Here is an 18,420-nt window from a genome sequence, read left to right on the forward strand (position 1 = left end):
AAAATTTGAAATATTTGTGAAGCAGTTTTTGCATGGCCATGTGTTCTTGGGGCTCTGCAGGGGGAAGTCCTGGAAGAAGGAAACAGCTAAAGTACAAAAAAGTCTATTAAGAATTAGCTTAATTTGCTAACTTACAATCTTTATGTAGAACCACTTTATACCATTTCATGGATCTAACACAAGCTTAAGCAAGGTCAAGTGCTGGGTCCTGTGTTACTGTCACAACAAGCCCATGCAATGCTACAGGCTTGGAGAAGAGCAGCTGGAAAGCTGGCTGTTGGAAAAGGAACTGTCTACAGGCAGCTCAACATGAGCCAGCGTGTGCCCAGGTGGCCAAGAAGGCCAATGGCATCCTGGCCTCTATCAGCAATAGTGTGGCCAGCAGCATTAGGGCAGTGATCTTCCCCCTCTGCTTGGCACTGGTGAGTACTCAGATCCTGTGCTCAGTTCTGGGTCCCTCACTACAAGAAGGACATTGAGGACCTGGAGCAAGTCCAGAGAAGGGCAATGGACCGGGGAAGGGTCTGGAGCACAAGTCCTGAGAGAAGCAGCTGAAGTAGCTGGGGTTTAGCCAGGAGGAAAGGAGGCTCAGGGGTGACCTTATCACTCTCTACAACTGCCTAAAAGAAGTCTGTAGCCAGGTGGGAATTAGTCTCTTCTCCCTAGTAACAAGTGGCAGAACAAGAGGAAATGGCCTCATGTTATGTCAGGGGAGGTTTAGGTTGGATATTATGAAAATATTCTTCACCGAAAAGGTTATCAAGCACTGGAATGGGCTGCCCAGGGAATTGGTGGAGTCACCATGCCTGAAGGCATTTAAAAGGTGTGCAGATGCCGCACTTACTGGTGGAATGTGAGTGCTGAGTTAATGGTTGGACTAGATTATCTTGATTGTTTCTAACCTAAATGATTATGTGAATCTGTGATTCACCTCAGAAAAGACTGAAAAGTGATTCAGGCTTTAGGGTTCCAAAATTGAGCTATATGAAATAACTTACTGCTAAACCAGAAGTTCTCCCTTTCTTCTTTAAGTTTATCTGGCATATTCTTACTTTTTTAGTAACAGCAAAACCAAAAAATAGAACAGCTGTGTTATCAAAAAGCATATACACCATGATGTTACAGTGTTAAATTAAGATGTTTTAATGTCTATACAGTTACCACACAGCTTTGATCTAAATGCTAAAGTGATAGTGTTTAAACAAATGAGGATATTTTTCCTTAAATAGGCATTATATCAGTACTAATGTGCAACTTTCTGAGCAATATGCAGGTCACCTCAAACACTACAGCAGCTGGCACTATATGATGGATGAAGAGATACGAATGGACATTGGTAAAATATATGAATTTCAGGCAGAAAAGTTCACCAGTCTTTTTGAGAATTTATGCTTCTGCTGCTTAGAGAAACCATGACCTCTTTCAGTTTAGAAATGAGAAAAACAGGTCAAAAAGAAAAGGTGCTGAAAAATATATCACTAGTCAAATATTTTCTATGTTAACTGGATGACTTGCAATTAAATAATTAGCTCGTTTCTGAGCCAGAAAAAAAATTACCAAGTTAATCTGGGGGAGGTGGGGGGTGAATCTTGCTTGTTTTGCTTGCTTGGGTTTACAATCCATTATCATTTAACCTTCATATTAAAATATATTTGCTTCCCCTACTAACCAGATTTAAAAACCAAGCATGCTACATGAAGAGCCACCTACATGACAAAACAGATGACATTTACTAAAAAGACTGGGAACAAAAATTTATGCATCAGTTCTACAAAAGGTGAATCAACCACAGAGCTTCACACTTCAACCTCGGAAAAGAAACAAGATCTGATAGAAGAAAGAATACAGTTTAAAAATATATGAGTTGCCTGGTGTGATGAGTAATATCAGAAATGACAGAATGAAAACATGCCTGCTGATCTTTGTGAATTATATTTTTAAACCACAATATGTTGAATGAATATTTTAATTGCTTTGCTGCTAAAAAAAAAAATATTAAGAATGAGAAAAAGTATTACTTCATAGAAAAAAATCATTCTGTGTGCTACAATTTAGCTAAAGACTTAGAGGGCTCTGTCTCCATTCAGAAGGACTCTGTGCCTGTGCTGTTTTTCCCACTCTTTCCCTTGCACACAACCAAGTGGCATCTCACACTTCTCAGCAGTTTATCCCGTGGATGCTCTCAGGTGATAGGTTTTGCTATCTTCTGCTCATTTCTAAAGGCAAATGTGTGGTTCTGCTACACTGAGACAGTATTCCTGAGCTGCACCTTCCCTTTCCAGTTATGGCAGCTGACAGCACACTAGTGTTCAGCTCATGCAGCCCTCTTCTCCCAGGAACCTGAAGCCAGGGAGCAGACTGAAGTGATTCAAAGAGTTTCTTAAAAGCAAAGGCATTAAATATTAATCTAAAATGCATTTCTGTCAGAAAAAAAAAAGGGTAATAAAACAGAAATGAAACAGTTGTTACATAACACTTTACATAACTTGACAAAATTTCTTAAATTTTACTGAAGAAAGAACCTATTCTTACCTCAGAAATAGAAGATTTATTTTACAAACTTTCTTTGAATTTCCAAGCTCAAGTATTTCGCAGAGTATCATGCCAGGAGAACTGGAGCTGATTGTTCACAACTAGGAGCCCAGTTTCTGATGCTGTTTTTTATCTGGACTCATCTCTTGCTTTGGTTGCTGTTTTGTTTTTTTTTTTACAACAGGCCTTTACTCTCCACAAGTCTCACCCCATCTTCCTGCTTCTATCAAAAATCTATATAGATGTTTAAAACTATACTCCCCAGCAGGTTTAAGTGTGCCTGACAAATTGTGGGACTGTGATGGATGTTATCAGGATCTATTTAAATGCATGGAAAATGAGGCAAGGGAAATGAAATTATTTGTTCTTAGCTTTAGGGAGCTAAGAGCCATAGCCTGGAGGACAATTCTGACCTAGTCTCCTGGGGCAGATCTCAGCTAAGTTAGTCACAGCTCCAGTGAATTCAGCAATGCTACTGCCAAATGTCTATGCCAAAAATGCCTGGATGGATGGATAAGCAGAAATTTGCACCAATGGGGCATCAAATCCCAAATCCCAATTTGATACTTCTGTCTCTTTCCTAACTTAAGATGAAGAAAACAATTCCTAATATAATATTTATTGACATATCAGCAGCTGCTACCTTGTTACATCTAGGAGAAAAACAGAATATGTCAGTCTGTTTGCCTAATAAAAACAAACAGTGGAGTACCAACTTGTCGGGAGATAGAGAGGACCAACTCTATTCTCACACAGACCAGCCCCAAAGTAGCCACTTCTGATCTCAAAAGAATGACCTTCCACTCCCCAGCAACTGAGTATGCCCAGTTGCATCTACCCATGTCTCAGATGCATTGTCCCCTTTTTACACCATCTTTTCTCAAAAATAAAAAAAGAGGATCAAAGGGGAAGGATTAACAATATTAATAAGGCTTGGTGAATCTGTGCTGTGTTGTTTCTCATGACTCTCTTAATCCATGGATACCAGTAATTTCTGAAAGTTATCTTCCTTCTTTTTTCTCACTGAAAATATTTTGTGTATGTCTTTGGAAGACACTGTTAGAAAGCTGTTAAATACAGAGCTGTGATTAGGAATCTATGCCAATCAAAGTGAAAACTGAAAGAACAGAGATTACATCAATTTTGGGAAAAAAACTATTTCCATGGAAGAATGCATCTTCCTTCTTTCATCTGAGGAACCATATGTGTTCTTTCACCAGGGTATTTTCAAACTTTCCTTTAAAGTTGGCTCTCTGCCATTAATGTCACTCTCTACTTGCTGGCCACAAGCACTTGACTGGCCCCACTGACGCCCAAACACAGGCAGCCAGGACAGGAAGAGGTGCCAGACTCTAGTACAGAGATTGATAAAAGTGCACTCATGTCAGCTTGATGACAGATTCTTCTCCTCTAGCATAATATGAAGTTTTTTGCTTTACATCTGAGAATATATATGTGTATCCACACTATGAAAATAAAATTTAGATTCAAGAAGGGGTTCAGGCTGCTACTGGAGGCAGTGAAGATGCCAATTATGCTCCCAGTAAGGACAGCTTCTATACCCCATGCCAAGAGCCTATGAGAAATTAATTTATCTCTTTCAAGGCTTATCTTTGACTTGGTGGTGTTTATCCCAAAGTGGACTGTTAGACACCTAATCTACCAGGAGTTACACATGACCAGCCTGAAGCATATGTGTTGATAAAAACAAGTCAATAAGACATCGACAATATGTCTGAAACTATATCTATAGATATAAGCTTGATTACTGTACGATTTTACCATATGAATTCTTGATAGCTTGCTTTCCCAACTCAATACAACAGATTGTCTGAATGTGTGGAAGGAAATGAAATGTAGGATGTGAAGGGTATGTACTTGGAATGTACAGGCACCTGTTCTGTGAGGACATCTGCTCAATGGCTGTCCAGTGTATAAACGGAGACGAGACAGGACTGATGTGCACAAACCCTGCAGAGCAAGGGACAATATCAAAGACCAGGACTGGGAGGTCACTGCTCAATGAGCTGCTGAAGGAACCACTCCAAGGCTTGGAGAGGTGCAGCCTGAGCTTTGTTAATTGGTAAAGTGGGCACACAGGGATGAACAAACGGAAAGGTCCTATGGTAAAGAGCATGCTGATGGGATTGTGGCAGTGTGCCAGACTCACAGGATGCTTAGCAGAAGGGCAAAGATATGAAAAGGGAGTCATTCCAAATGCACGGGGGAGGAAGAACATAAGGAAACAGAGAAGGGCATGATGAAAGGGCTTGGTCATCTGTAAGTAAGTTGTGCTTCAGCATGTGAGTCTGGCCACGGCCCTCATTTAATCCCTGCACCCTGTTTTACATTCTTATTAATCCCAATTGCTAACAGTGGCATTAACACAAGTGAACCTTTAGATGGAATAGCTGAGAAGAAGAGGAGACATGGGAAAGAACTATCAGAGACACTGTGGATCTCAAGGATAGATATCAGTGAGACCAGAGTGAGCAAAATGTGAGTGACCTCTTCATATCAAGCTATGAGATATCTGGCCCTGGAACCTGGCTATTGCCTATGGCTTTGCAACAGCAGAAGCAAAGTTAAAGCAAATAGATATTATCTGTTTTGACTCTCACTAAGGTTTTGAACCCAATTTTGAAATACATTCTTTGAAATCTGTAGAGTGAAAATTATTCTATTCCTCCCAGCAGCAAAGAAAAGAAGCAAAACCCTTTCTTTCAATCACTGCATAATGGAAATTGCCTCTTGCATCTCTTGAAATGCTACAAAAATTAGAGCTAGAGATACAAAAAGAAAGAAAAGTGAAGCTTCAAGTTTTAAACAGTATAGCCAAAGACTGTTAGATAATGAAGTACTCCAAAACAGCCTAAAAATACTTCTGTGACAGAAACCAAAGCACCCTTCCTGTTCTATTTATACTCAGCAAGTGGGTATCTAAGATATTGTTCAAATTTTGCCAGTAGGTATAACTGAAACAGCCTTTTCTGCATTTAATTCTGAGTACCCTGCCTTACAAAGTAAAATGTAATGGAAAAAGAAGAGAAGTAGGAACAGGTAAAAAAAACCTGTTAGACTGACAGAGTGATAAAGTGTGCTGATAAAATAACACAATCTCCTCTTCCCAGTAAGACATTAAGTGTTCCACTATTAACAGCTCCACGTTCCTAATTCAAAGATTAATTCATGGTTAGATGCTTACTTTCCACATTTTTCTTAATAATCACTATTGAGTAACTCTTCATCCAGAGGAGGTGAAGGAAACCTAACAACAATCAATCTTTTCTACACATCATAGATCTTAATTGCCAGTTTAATTGATGTAACACACTGCATCATCTGCCACTTATTCTGTGACATTTCTGCTATTAAGAAAGCATGTTTTAATATATCAAAATACACGTATTTAAATACATGGAATTATTTTTAATGCCACTCTGTTACATATAGTACAGAATTAAAAAGTAACTGTCTGCTAGCACAGGTGATGTTATGTATACAATAAATACCAAATTAGAAGAGCAATTCAGTTTAAGTCTGCTTCTGGAAACAATTAGTAAGAATTGGTTTCACTGTCAGATACCGGTTTTCCAACCAGCAGGGCAAGCGCTAACTACTTCTCATGTCAATGGATTTTGAGCAACTCCATTCCACCAGTGCTGGAAGGAGAAGCTGCAAGATCCAAACCAAATTCCCAAGAATTTTTAAATGATAGCAGGCTGTGTAGTGAGACAGTCTTTGACTACAGCCACCGTCTTCTTCTCAGGCTCACAGTGGGAGCTGACTGGTTTGGCCACACGGACCAGGGCACTGCAGCCAAGGCCAAGATGCTCGCACAGCAACTTGACTGCACTGACTCTTTACCCACAGTATCCATGGAATCATTCTATTTCTTCATGTTTTTACTGCAGTTAGAAATTCTCGCAGTTATTTATCTTTGCCTTGTTTACATTACTAAAATGACTTCCATCTAAGAGGGAAAGAACTACACAATTTTTTGGAGAAGGGTTTGGAAGACAAGCAGCCCCACTGCTAGCTAGTGTCAGAAGGCTGATTCCTAGAACTTGCAATGGATGTGGAAGGGAGAAAACAATTCATCAGAACAGAATATTGGAATACTAGTTAGTGCAGCACATCTCTTAAGACAAATATACTGGTTCAAACTTTAAGTCCTCTCCATTATTTCTTCTGATGTGCCTATGGAACAGCAGGTAGACAATGCAAAATCTGTACATTGCAAATGCACATGAGATTTATTACAGACAAATTTACCTGTAACATCACAGGGTAATTTAGCCTCATTAGTGAAGTAATTTGCTACAGGCTTAAAAAAGTGCTGAGCAATTTTAGCTGAAAATAGAGCAGAATGTTATGCAAATTGCTGCATTAACTCCAAAGTCTAATTTGTTTAAGGAATCTAAACCAGGGCTTGGGTGTAGGTCCCATTTAAGAATGGCTTTCTCATTAGGACATTTTAGATCAGATACAAAGGTAACATAAAGCTGTGAACAGGCACATGTAAATAAATTCTACTACCAGTATATATACAATGTTCTGCTTAAAATGAAGCAAGAATCATTCCCTCTGTGTTAAACTGCACTATGTGGAGAAGGATGGGGATCTTTTTCTCTGTGTCTATAGAAACCAGGTGGGTGTTTGGTGGAAAGGTTGTGTGACGTGAGAATGCAAAGCACAGGATCAATACTCAGGAGCTTTTTTCTTCAGGAGTGGGTATCTTATTTCTGTTACTGAGTACAGATGGGTTTTTTTTCCCCTGTGTCTCTTAAGTGACCACTTAGATCTTGGGATCTATGTCTGGGGTTGACAGAGGTTCAAAACCATTTTCTGAACAGGAGGAGACTAAAAATCATGTTCTAAAATTGCCCTGAGAAGGTATGAATAAATGTGTTGCTTTCTCAGTCAGTAAGCCTTAATGTATACTGCTCTGTGACACATTTTGTTTTCCATGCTTTGTAGGAAGACCACACCTATTATAAATCAAAGTTTTCATGTGATTTGAGATTTTACAAAAATAAAAATCCCTGGGTAGACATGAGTTACCTACAATTGTAAAGCACTTTAGTCTAATACTTTAAAAAACATTACATTTGAAGGACAAGTATGCTACTCTGATCATGAAGGACTAGTGGGATCTTCCAAATAACACTTATAACTGCAAGCATCGAGCTGACCTTTAGTGCATGTCTGACTGAGAAGGCATCAGAAAAACAATTTTCAATCCCACTGTTGAAAGCAGTATCTCCTAAAATTAACAGACTGGCACTGACCTACATTATAAACTGAGGAACACACATAAATATGATAAAATACACACATGCTAAAGTCCTCAGTCAGTATTTTAACTACTTGATATTGATTCAGGGTCTTTATTTTCCAAAAAATGCACAATGCTACGAAAGGTTCAGCAGCATGCACTTCATAGACAGTGTGATAGCAATATTAATTTAGGATGCAAAGACACTGGCATTACTCAACCAATCAACTGATTTAGTACTGTCTGACATTAAATGAAAAATTATGATTAACACCAACGGTTTGGATCATTTACTTTCTGGTATTTAAAAATTATTAAGTATCTATTTGAGAATGAAGTTTTATATTTATTATTGGTGAAAACACCTGACATATATACTTCAACTAAAAACATCCTGGTATTCCTATAACCAGATACCTACTGAAGTTTAACAAAATAAAGAAAATTCATTTTTTTTAATGTAAAGCAAAAATAAGTTTTTTAGAGATAGCAGTATGTTACTTTTTCAAATATTTTAACAGCAATAGAAGACATCACCTCAGTGATATATGAAAAATTTCTGAAGCTGTAGCTCACTCTCTTCAGTTAAGGGTATCATAAATGGGATTTAATCAATTTGAACACAAACAAGACTGAAGAAAATTTTTTCCAGTCATTTATGCCCAAACAAGAAAACAACTCTATCTGACATTTCAGCTCTAACTGGAAATTCAAGAAGTTCCTTTTTATTGATGTTTGCTGTAGTTAGCTCAGTTTGCCTCACAGAATAAACAAAAGGTCTCTTCTCAGATTAAAAATACATTTACAATTTATTATGTTGAACATCATGATGACCTGATGACCTCTGCTCACAGGACATTCCATACTGTGATTTGAATGTGAGGTGTTCTCTTCTCAGAAATGAGGCATCATCCTTCAAAGAATCTCTCAGTCACATGAGAATTTTCTGTCCTGAAGTGTTCTGGGAGCAAGCTACTCCCTCAAGAGCTAATGAATGCATTCTAACAGCATCCCTGCTTGGTAGGAAGTTTTGCTAACAGAACACCAGGCACATAAAATTTTCATTTTTGTCTAAGTTCACAAAGGAAGGCCACGACCTGCAGTTTAAGAATTTCAGTGAAGCAGAAAGCTGCACTGCAGAATCTTTCCTCAATCTCTCAATTTACGTGAGTTTTATAAAAGAAGTAAAAGTCAGCACAAGTAAACACCTCACAGCTAATACACTTCCTATTACCCACAGATCAATATGCAAAATTTTATATATAGATATAAAAGTAGGTATTATGTAATAAATGAGTGTGTGTGTGTATAAATACATACACACACACACACACACACACACACACACACACACACACACACATGTACTGGTTTCTAGATGGGCATTTCTGTTTTAGAGCCTTAGGTGTTCTTATGTCTCACAAACCCGTGCCTTCTGCTGCCACCATTCTCAGCAGCTTAGTAACAGCCATCTCTTTGTATTTTTGAACACATTTTGAAGATCAACTGATGGTCTTTACCCTAAAAGTTTCATTTGGCAGGTCCTTTTTATCAGGACTATGATTTTCCTTATTGAAATCATTTTGCTGCCAACCTTTTTAGTAGAGATATGTTGAGAAAGCACCAAATTACAGATATTGATATCAATCTAGGTTATTTTATTTCTATATATAGTATGTAAAGTCTTACCATGGCTTGCTGGATGATGAGAACAGTAATAAAAAATATGCTCTACAATAGGAAATTGAATAGAATCCTCTGCATTCACACATCAGTCTAATAAATCAGAGAAGCAATTGGCAGGAAAGTTATGAACAGAAAGAAATCCATGGCATATACAGCAGAGCACTACGCTGCTTGAAAAAGCTGCAAATATATTTATTACCCATTCAAAATGTCATACTACCTATGTCAAATGACACTGTCTTTCAGTGAATTACCCTTCTTTCCCTACCACCGAATATTTTCAAATACAAAATAGAAAGCTTTTGCAAATGTTTTGATACAAGTACAACATGTTTTCCTCAGACCAGTGGAGAGAGGAACAGTACAGGGCAATGCTCTTTCTGTGTCTGCTGCATACCACAGAAAGTAGCACAAAGGCATTTATCTTGCACATATAATACTGCTTTTTTTTTCCTCTTCTAACTTCATGAAAAGCATTTTCATCAGGTATTCACATCTGAATTTTTTTGCTTATCAAATTCATTGCCTGAAATTCTTTTCTAGGCGCTTTTTCTGGCTGCCCAGAGATGAAAAAGACAGAAACCTTTAGCCAGTATTCCCATCTCCAGTGAGGCACACACTATAGGAGTGAATGCTAAACCCAGATAAACAGGGATTACAGACAGGTTCTCGTCTACACTCACTCCCTTCAGCCTGCAAGAAGACCAGAACTAGGACCCCTAAACAGCAGCAGAACAAAGGTCAAATTCTGCATCCCAAAGTTGTTTGCGAACAGCTGCTACCAGCTTCCACTGTAGTGAATAAACAGCAGAGTCCGAATAGCTAAGTTGCAATTATCCAAATAAAACATAGACATTTTTTAACTACTACTACTGCTTAAATATATGTAAAATTTTGGCTCACTTTCACTCTAAATAATTGTTACTGACTATTACTATCATAGAAAAACCTTAGAGAGAAACTTTTTTGGAAGAGTGGGAAAAATACTGTCCTTTTGGTTATTCCCTGGAGAGGGAATAACTGGTCAGTGGAAGGGGAGAAACACAAAAGCAGTATAAAGCAGTGTTGAGATGAAAACACCAACATACGTTCTCAATATTAAGCCCACAATTTTAGAAAATAATATTTTAAGTCACCTTGTAAATTTGTTTGATTCAGTCTCTTCTCAAGATGAGAAAGAATAGTATGTTACACAAAACAGCTGAAAAGAGGAAGGCAAGAAAAATTTCTAATTTTTGCTTATCTAACATTAACTCAAAAAACCCCAACCACAACTATATGTTTCATTAAATTTATGCAATAATACACCCTTAGTTATTTCTTTTAAAATCATGCCACTTCACATGACTAAAGCCTTTTTCCAACAGAAATAATTTTGAATGTGAATGCCATAAACCCAAAGCATTCATCAAGATCCTTAGCAGAGCAGGGGATGAGAAGACAAGAACTGGCCCCAGAAATCTGCCACTACTTTGTTGTGTTAATCTTCAGTTAACATCCCAACTTAACATCCTAACTCTGCCTTTACCCCTTATAAGAAATGTTACTCCTGCAGGGCTTGTCATTGATTCATTTATTGAACAAATGGAACACTTTCCTAACCTTAAGCCAAGTGAAATATATGCCAAGTACACAGTAAATCAGTATTATAATTCAGGCACAGTATCTTGATGATGAAATCAAGAATAACCATGGTTTAATGATCCCAGAGGGACACCAGAGTGTAAAATGCCACTTTAGTGCTACAGAAAGCACATATTATGGGGACACAGCACAGCACTCAGTGACAGCCATTAATACTCAGTCTTAATCAGTGTAAAGACTGTGCAAAAAAAAAAGAGATGAAAAGAGAAATATCATCTCTCATCAGAAAAGAGAAATACCATAAAATGGTACTGTATAAGTAAGATGGCAAAACTAAACACAGAAATGCATTCAGAATTGCTTTTGAAAGCAAGACTGTCAGTGTAAGATTTAAATACCAGATAGAAGGTACACTTTTATGCTTTTTTCCTGTGAAAAGGTGAAAAGGCCTACCACTTTATAATTTTTTTCTGGAAGATTCTAGCAAAATAAAGACAATATATTAGCAAGAAGAAAACAGAGTGATATACTTTCATAAATATTATTTAGTAGCTCAGTGTTTGTCTGTAGACCGAGAAACATAATTACAATACTTTATGTGAAGTGAGCAAAACTGGGCTTTTATTAGCATTGTAATTAAGACCACTCATATTTAGATGGTCTTAACAGTGTTAACACAGACTATTGTGTCAAGACCAGTGTAGCCATTTCTGCCTCAACTGTTCCAGTTAATAGTAAAGAGGAAAAATTTTCAGCCACAGGCTTGTATTATATGCACAGCTGAAAGAGGAGAGAGCGTATCATGGATATGGCATAAAGGGACATCCAGAGCAGACATATGAGACACTTCAAACTGGAACTGTAGTTACTGAAATGCTGTCATATAAACTCTCTTGTGCACCTGTCAGTAGAGAAGAGCTTGCAGCACAGATATCACTGCTTTGCTCAGGAGAAACAAACCATTTATATCTGCCTGTCTTAACAGAGAAAGAGAATTCAAGCTACTGACTGCTGGAATGAATAAAATGGAAGGGAGCAGAGTGATCACCAGTGGTTACACAGTGCAGAAGATGAGATCAAAAAAAAAAAGAAGAAGAAGAAGAAAATCAAAACCAAGTAGCAGTAGAAGAAAACAAGGGCTAGTCTACTAATAAATTTTCTACAAAATTTCTGTGGAAAGAAGGTGGGACAAGCCATAGTTAGTGTATCCAAGTGATGGGATTTTGATCATGTGAGAATAAAAGGACATAATTTATATTTTTAAAAAAAGTGGATTCATCTTTCAGCTGTCCCAGGTGTTTTAGAGATCTTCCAATAGGACAGGGGAAAAGACATCTTCAGCCCCTCTATCCCACTTCAAGTGGAACTGCAAGAATACCACAAGATGCACAATGCCAGGCAAAGTGCCTGCCCATACAGTGATGGAATAGGAAATTCCTTGTTTTGCTGTGACAAATTAATTCCTTGGTTTGCTTTTCTAGTGTGTGTGGCTTTTGCTCTCCTCATTTAGCTGTCTTTATCGCATCTCTTGAGTTTTTTCACTTTTTTTCACTCCTCCATCCCACTGTGGGGAAGTGAACGAGTGGATGTGTGGGGTTTAGCTGCTGGTTGGGGTCAAACCATGATAGAGGAACAGTCCTCACAAATGTTTTCATCCTGAAGCCATGTAGGAGTTGATATTGACTGGTTGTTGCCAACTTAGAACCCTTAAGAAGAATAAAAGGAAATAATAAGAATAAAAAAAAAAATAACATCCCCATTTACAAGAGTGCCCATTGTCATGCAGGGCTAAAAATGGGCCATGCTTTTGAAACTTAGTAGATGCTTTCACTATAAACCCTTTTTATTTCATGTACAATCATGTGTGTAGCTTTTACTTAACATGTTTGTTATCTGTGACACTCTCACACATTCACCCCTTTCTCTTCTCTGTCTGATGATAATGAAACATAAATATGTGGAGGCTTTTTTTCATGTCACAGCATGACAGGAGTGCATTTGAGCTGTAGGTATGCTAGAGAAATCTACAGCAATGGACACTCAAATTGATTAAATTAATTGTTCCTGTCACAGTTTGGTTTTGGAATTACCAACAGCCCAGCTGACCAAATGTCATTTAGTAATTACAGGTCAGTTATTTTACACTGGAGGTTACTTCTCACGTAAGGTATATGCAGTATACCAGAAATACTGTAACAGTGCAGCCTCTCTTGTCTGAAATGCATTCTTTAAGTAGTTCAAAAGCTCTTTGAAAACTAACATTAAAATAGAAATAAATTTTGAGGTAGAATGAAAAATGTCATTCCTCATTCTAAAGAACAAAAACCTTGAACATAGTGGGACAAGAAATAATCATGTATCTATTTGTATGCCTCGTCTTCCTTGTCCTACTGTGAAGAGTGAGACTCCCTGGTGTTGTTGATGGCTCTGAGTAGAAGTTACACCTAACTTTCTCTCAGTGTAAAAATCATATCCTTGAATTACAAGATGCTAAGAGTGGAAAGCCTTGTTGTAGAAACTATTTCAACAGTGAAAACTAAGACAATTTACAAAAGACAAATCAAAGGATCATTTCCAAAAATGCTTTGAGTGTAAAGTATAAAAACCCCCAAACAAGCAGCATTTTGTCTTTGAATATTTGACAGTAAATAACCCATCAATAAAATGTCCCAACCTTTACTGCAAAACTATATACCATCTGTTGACTGACTTCTTGGAAAACAAACCAGAGATGAGTAAAAACCTGTAAGGTAAGTCTTGTAAAATCATCAATGAGGCTTTAGAAAATAAAATTTAAAAAAAAAAATTAAAAGGCTGTTTCTGGGTATGCCACTGGGTGCTGCTTTATTTCATTTAAGTAATTTCTACCAGAAAAAACTAGACAGAAAGTGTATTGAAAATGGATTGCTTGATGTCTACCTGCAGAGATGAATACAGCTGCCCAGGGGGATGGGGGCATAGACCCAAACTGTACTGCAGTGATCCAAACACAGGTAAACAAAAGCATGAACATCTTAGTGTTCATTTTAGTAATCAAGTACAGGCAAGCACCATTTAATATAAAAAACCATCACTACAATAGGAAGTTCCTTGTGAAGCCATTGAGGGAAGTAATTTCTCAAATTGTGAGATTTTACCCATAATGTTATTTTAACATATGAAAATTATGGTTATCAAAGCACTAACAAAATGTTTATGACCCAACAGGGAAGTAAAATTTCTCCAAAGGTATACACGTGTTGTCTGCACTAAAATGCACTCTCAACAAATGCTGTAGAGTCTCTCTGCAATTACTGCATTACTTTTCAGTATTACCTGTAGGATACTTCTTTCATCTAAATTAAGTACAATGCCTCTATCTTACTGTATGCAGAGATTAAAGGAGTTCTCATAATATCTTTAATGGAAAACTGACAGGATCACCAGTGTACAAGCCACATTGCAGCCTTTAACTGAAGACATTTTAGAAGTAAAAGGAGAAGAGCAAGGCTATGTACGGGAAAGTGAATCCAGAACTATAATTCTTATTCAAACACACAGAGGAAAAAAATAACATAAAGTAATTTAGGTTAGAAAAGACCTTTAAGATCATCAAGTCCAACCATTAACCCAGCACTGCCAAGTCCACCACCAGACTATGTCCCTTAAGTGCCACATCTACATAACCAGCCCCTCCTCTAGACATGCTCTTGCACTTTGATGTCCAGGGGCCCAGAACTGGACTCGGCACTCAAGGAGCAGCCTCACCAGTGCCGAGCACAGGGGAAATTCACTGCCCTGGTCCTGCTGGCCACACTGTTGTTGGTACAGGCCAGGATGCCACTGACCTTCTTGGCCATCTGGGCACATGCTGGCTCCTGTTCAGCTGGCTCTCAACCAGCACTAGGTGGAGATCCTTTCCTGCTGGGCAGCATTCCAGCTTTTCCAGTAACTCTCTTCCCCAAGCCTGCAGCATGGTAAGATAGTATGTTTTCTCTGACTATCCTTATGGAAACAGAGGGGAATCTTGCAGAACACTGTAGTTTTCAAATCAAGATACCCTCTGAGGATGATGTGAGCACATCCAATCATCCTTCTGGATCCTTCAAATACTATGAAGTTTTCTGTCAGTCAGCATGTCTAAAAGCAACATTATTGACTGTTTCTCCATCACCCCATACTAAGTGCAAGTATTCCCTAGGAGAAAACTATGCTAGAAACAGGTATGTACATACCCTTGATCACCAGGAATCCAGCAGTGCAATGAAAAACATCGAAGTTACTACAACAATGCAACTATGTGTATTATAAAGAAGATAAACAAGGGGCTAATGGAGTTTATGCCCACTGCCTGACATGTGAACAAGCAGGGTGCTGTGATGAAAGGATGCTGGGCACAGTCTAACAAACTCACAGAAGAAGATGTAGAAATACCTTTAGTTTAATGACAAAATTACAGTGAATGATGGCCTTCAATGAGTTGGAAAAATAGATGCTTTCAGCGTGCAGTCACTCAGCTGTTACAACTCCATGTGATAGTGTCTGGACTGATACGTTTCTTCTGAAGAGAGTTCATGGAAATGCTCTCCAAGATAAAGAGGACACTGTCCAATTCAGCAGTACTTATTAAGGGTGCAAGGGATGGCTTCAGGCAGGACAGTTCAGCAGTTGCTGTTCTTTTATTTGGCATCTTTGAATTATTTTCCTGAGACAAGAATCTCAAGTGTTGTGACTTTGCTGGCAAAAATTAATTTCCTATCTTGAGGAAAGGAATCATTGGTACCAAAACCCCTGAGTGAACTGTTACACCTCTGCAGCTGATGGCAAGCTGCCATTTTCCATGAGGGCAAAATGGTGTTGGCATGTGAAACTGCACAATTCAATCCTTTTACATGGTGACCTCATACAAAGGAGGAAAATGTCATTATAGGAAGAAAAGAATGCTGTGGAAGAATGAACCCTGTGTTTAATAGAATGTGCTCTTTTAAAGAAATGTTCTCTGCAGAGTACTTTAAAATGCTTCTCCTTTCCTATATCCCCTGTCTGTTCCTTGGCATCCAGGAGCAGCTACTCTGGCCCTGCTCACAATCTTACCATTGTTGGTGTAAGAGCCTCTCCTGAGAAGAAAAATGCCATCTGAAAGGGTCTTCTTGTGCTCTTCTGCCTGATAGGCTTTTCATTTGCTTTCAAATATCTGATCAAAACTTCTTCCCTCTTTCCCGTTTGCCTTTAAGTTACATTCTTCACTATTACCAGTGAAAGAATAATTTATATACTAATTCACTGAAGAATTCTGAGATTCTCAATTTTGGAATTATTATGCCTAACTGTAATGGGTTGCCTGGCAATTTTTATAATCTTTATATTATGACTTCTGCCTCCCTATGCCCCCTTCTACTTATGTGAGACCTTCAGTGATGATTGGTCACTACTCAAAGGAAGATGAAAAATCCAACTATCAAACAATAGCAAAAACAATCCAATTTCTTCAACTCCATTCTAATGTCTGCTGCACCACATAGAACCCAGCACAGGGAATAAAAATAAAGGCACAGAATGAGAAGCACTACTGAGAACATGTATAGCACCTGCCTTGCAGTCAGCAAGGAGACTCAAGAGTAGCATTTGTGAAAAACTTTCAGATTACAGCAGCAGTTACAACTGTACTTTGAAATAAAGACTCGCACTGAATGGTTTTGAGCAGCATAGAAGTGGCAGCACCTGCAAGAAGTAACATCACTGTCTTTATCAATGGCAAGTGTTTATTGCATTTACCTATTGCTGTTCTGCTGTGATCAGGGGTAACAAGGGAAAAAATAGAAATTCTTCCAGAAATATAAAACCTAATTCACTCCAGAAGCTGGGTTTATTCTGTGAGAAAGAAAATTGCTTCTGATAACCTTAGCATTCAGCCTGGGACATCTTCACATGAACAGTTACCAACTTTGCTTGAAGTACTTTAAGATAGAGAAGGGGATTTGCAAACCTCATTGCTGTGTAAGACTGAGCAGGACATTTATGCTGATGCAACAATAAAAGCACATTTCCAGTGACATCACCAAATTCATAAGCACACCTGTGATCAATGTGCTCTAGAAATAACACCTACCATAAACAATATGGTCAGGAAAGGAAAAATAGCTCTAGTTTCCCTAGCCATGCATCCAACATTTTTGACTGAGCATTTTTTTCTCAGATGTTTACTGGAGAGCATTTCCACTTCCTTTTCTTGAGAGGAAGATTCAGAAGAAGCAAGGGGTAGTGTTCCACATTTCAGCCACAGAAACTGAAATATTTTAGAATATAAAAATGTAATGGTAAAACCATAAAAGATACTAGGAATCTCAGAAATGCATATAGTCACAGCTGCTATTTTCTATTTCTGTCTAAATTTTATGTGACACGAAAGAGGAGGCAGGCCTTTGTTCTACCAAGTACATGAGGAGAAATTTTATACATATCCCACTAATTTATGAGAGTAGGACAAGTCTGCCACTATACAAAAACAAGACTGAAAGAATGGTCAGGTTCAGAGGAAAGATCATTAATCATCTTTTTGGATAGGTGATACAGTATAAATCATGTTTCAAAGAATAAGAATAAAAAAAGTATTTCAGAACAGTTATTTCCAGAGACTCTGGATGAAATAGCCATTAATTGCAGTGTGAGTATTTGATGCTCAATAGTGACAAAGGTAAGAGAAGTTTTTTTCCCTGTCAGGAAACTCCAGAGCTAAAACTTTAAAAACTGCATTACATTTTAAATTCAATACAACCAGGTAAACAAACTGAATTGTTGTATAATATTATTCTTTCTGTGCATGCATGATCAAGTGTATATTAAAGATTAACATTTAAAAAATTATTTAGTGAATTCCATTTGCCTTTTCCTCAGTGGCTGTCGGGCACATAAAATAGCAGCACCTCTTCTTTACTTACACATATTTAGGTTTGTCCTTTCTCTAGGATTTGAAAGACCACCAAGACAGTTTCTTATCTTTAGCCTAAGTCCTTTGCTATATTAAAGCTAGGTATTTCATCAAAGAGCACTTTTCTCTGCTTCAAAATAATTGTTTGGAATTTTCTTGCTCTGTAATTTCAATAAGAGATTGTAAGGAAAATATGCTGTATCCTGGCGCTTTTTTGCTTGTGTCAGAGCTGGCAAGATTCCCTGCAACCATGTGCAGCAAGACTGGAATGCTGCTATCATGAAGAAGGAATTCAATATTAAATGTGGTCATTCTCACACAGAAGAGAACTGGCCACAACACACAACTACAACACAAATACTTTGCAGAAAAGAGAATTTTGGTATCAGTTTCTATTATTTAGGTGTTAATTAAACTCATAATTCAGACACAT

The 18,420-nt window shown here is 37.9% G+C and overlaps 1 protein-coding gene across 1 annotated transcript in view; it reads right to left on the reverse strand.

The window, feature by feature from the left end:
- Positions 1-18,420, reverse strand: part of CTNND2 (catenin delta 2) — a 518,515-nt gene that overhangs the window by 140,659 nt on the left and 359,436 nt on the right. The gene's annotated exons all lie outside the window — the stretch shown is intronic.

The sequence above is a fragment of the Onychostruthus taczanowskii genome, unplaced genomic scaffold (genome assembly GCF_017590055.1).
Source record: "Onychostruthus taczanowskii isolate IOZ18803 unplaced genomic scaffold, ASM1759005v1 scaffold37, whole genome shotgun sequence".
Taxonomy (NCBI): Eukaryota; Metazoa; Chordata; class Aves; order Passeriformes; family Passeridae; genus Onychostruthus; species Onychostruthus taczanowskii.